Genomic DNA, 3,280 nt, shown 5'->3' with positions numbered 1-3,280 from the left:
AAAGTCTACTAATCATCATCATAGAACGTCTACTCGTTATTAATAACAAGTCATACGATCATCATCCTCATAGTCATCGAACCAACCCTACTTAATTGTTCTTAGCTCATGATCATCAGTATTAGGTAGGACCTAAATACCCTCTTTAAGGTAAAATAGCATAAAACAATATAGACCCTGACTCTCCATTATGGGGAATGGAGATCATCATGTCTCCAATTCTTGCGCTTCGCTTCCTTTTGCTTCCAAGAACCTCCTTACGACTGTCCATACATTTTTTCCATCCTTTGATTTTCATGTCTCCATTCCTTTTAGAAATCTGGTATGGACAGTTGAGATTCGTAGGATGACCTGGCTGTATGTTCAAAACATTAAGGCTACCTTTCTGATACATCAAATGAGGCACACAATTCTATGGGATTATCTATTGAAAAACATAGTAATAACTTCATAGTTAGCAATGATGTACTAGTTTTAGAAGAAGGCAAAAGATGCACGGATGTCGTAATAGTAAAAAAAATCTTACCAAGGTATTTCCATGGTAGTTACCGTAGTTCAACACATGCACTAGTGGCACGTATTGACCATAATGTTGAGGAGTTTGATTGTAGATATTGTAATTCTCAATGTCAGTACAAAATCCGACCAGATGATTTTTCTCCTTGTAAGTTAATTCGGAGCCATCGGTGTAGTGGGTTTTGTCTACCATCTCCCGCACATTCTTTGATGAATGAAAATAAGCTGTCAATGGAAATAAGCTGTCAACTATTTTGAAATAAACAATATAAATTAGCTAATAACTATGTTTGAGAAACTCACATAGCGGTAGAATTGGAGGCGTATCAACAAGGACCCAAATGTCCATATTGTCTTGCTTGATTTCAGGATTACCAAGATCCAGTGACAAGCATACCCTCATCAAAACCATACATCTTGCAAAGCGATTTCCATTTTTTGCAACAAAAATGGGTTACGCTCTCAGAATTGTACATCTTTACTTCATAATCCACATCATGATGTGTCCTTAGGTGAATTTTCTTTGTTTCGAAACTTTCATGGTCTTCAAAACCCATCCTCTCCAAGACATAGCGCCTTGCATGGCATGGGATAAGCTACTCGAATTGTAAAAGATGAAAATTACATGTTGAAATAGTTGTAGTCATGCTTAATTACGAAAAAAAACTTGTCGTCATTGCGTACCGTTTCAACATTGAAGGTCTCCTCGAGCTTAATGCTGAAGCGCCGATCATCATCCAGGTGAGGCCTGTCACGCAGACCTCGATCGTCATGGCACCAGCTGCACTCCCCTAGGAGACTTTCGTCGTCTAATGACGACATTTCCTACATTCATAATTCAAAGATTAAACTTGTACAATTAAATATATGTACTAAAAAAACTAAATTAGATCATTATTATTCATCACGGGTTGACTATCGGTCTGTCGAGTCTTTTCTCGAAAACGCTCAGCTCACGTGGTGTATATATTCGACTCTCGGTGATGGTCGCTCCTCACTTCGTCCCCGAGTGCATTACACCAAAATTTCTAGCACACGGGAACGAAGGAGAAGCGACCCCCACGATAACAGTCGGGATTCTTCGTCCTCTCATATATATATGGTGGAACTCTCCCTCACTGATTCCTCTCTGACATTTGCGACCGTCGGTGATGGTCGTCACTCCTTCTTCTAGTGCATAACAAAGGTCTAGCACCCGGAGAAAAAGGAGAAACGACCCCCACGACAACAGTCGGGATTCTTCGTCCTCTCATATATATATGGTGGAACTCTCCCTCACTGATTCCTCTCTGACATTTGCGACCGTCGGTGATGGTCGTTACTCCTTCTTCCCCTAGTGCATAACAAAGGTCTAGCACCCGAAGAAGAAGGAGAAACGACCCCCACGACAACAGTCGGGCTTCTTCGTCCTCTCATATATGGTGGAGACTCGACAGACTTAAAGTCAACCCGAAATATCATTTAATTATCTTTCTAAAAAAGGATTTGGTTGGTCTCACCTCGAGGTTGGAGGGGGTCGGTGATGGGGATGACGGCGGGGATGATGGAGGGGGGCTCCTAGATTTCTGCGAAAACAAAAACCCTATAAGCTATCAACTAATCATATGCATACGCTTTGCATAGTGCTCTCCAATTTTAGCATTCAAAGTAGGAGTAGTTTTCCAATTTGAGCATTCAATAAGCAAAATCAAATCGCAAAATAAAGTAGTATTCAAATTAGGATGCATTCAATTATAAGCAAAACTACATCATCTCTTGCGTCCGTACATCGTCGAATATTATCACTAATACACCTCGAATACTATCATACATATAACATCGCTAGTACAGCTAGAACCGTAGCGCCCGCCGGATATCGGCACGGGCGGTGGACACCCAAAGAGAAGGAACCATCATAGGATCACTCCAGTGAGATCCCTGAAGAACCTGCCAGGTATTGTCGAACCTGCCCTCCAACGCAACCATGTAGAGACGGACGTGCTTGTCCTCCTCACTGACACGGTGACATACCATCTCCGCGGTGTCCGGAAGCCTCGGCACCGTCACTGGCCCACGCGACCGCCACCAAACAAGGATCGGGTCAACGACGGGCTGGCTCCTCACCAACCTACGCCCCCTGGAAGGTAGCACATCCCAAAACCATCTCGGCGGAGCCCAGTCCCGGACATGGCCCCTCTGATCAAGCCGGCCTCCTCCGCCGAGTCGACGACGAGGATGCGGGATAGGCATCATCGACGTTGATGCGGGAATAATTGCTTGAACTAAAACATAAACTAGTTCTATTAATTTTCTTGATAAAAATAAACTACTTCCATAGTAAAATAAACTAGTTTTATTAAATCAAGTAGTTCAACTACTAGGCACTTACTATAAATATAATAAAGTAGTACTTACTAAAAATAAACTACTTCTATATATAGTAAAATAAAGTAGTTTTATTAAATCAACTAGTTCAACTACTAATTAATTAAGCACTTATTATAAATAAAATAGTTTTATTAAATCAACTAGTTCAACTACTAATTAAGCATTTACTATAAATAAACTAGTTTAACTAGTTCAACTACTAATTGACCACCTCCGCGGTGTCCGGAAGAAGAAAAAAAATACGAGAAGAAGAAATGATTAATAGAGGAGAAGATCAAAGACAAAAAAGAACAAAAAAGAGGAGAAGAAGAAAGGAATAGAGGAGAAGAAGGAAAAAAATAGAATATTCTATTTTTTCTTCTTCTCCTCTATTCCTATTCTATTTTTTCTTCTTCTC

The sequence above is a fragment of the Triticum dicoccoides genome, chromosome 4A, assembly GCF_002162155.2.
Source record: "Triticum dicoccoides isolate Atlit2015 ecotype Zavitan chromosome 4A, WEW_v2.0, whole genome shotgun sequence".
NCBI classification, from domain to species: domain Eukaryota; kingdom Viridiplantae; phylum Streptophyta; class Magnoliopsida; order Poales; family Poaceae; genus Triticum; species Triticum dicoccoides.
This window is presented reverse-complemented; position numbering follows the sequence as displayed.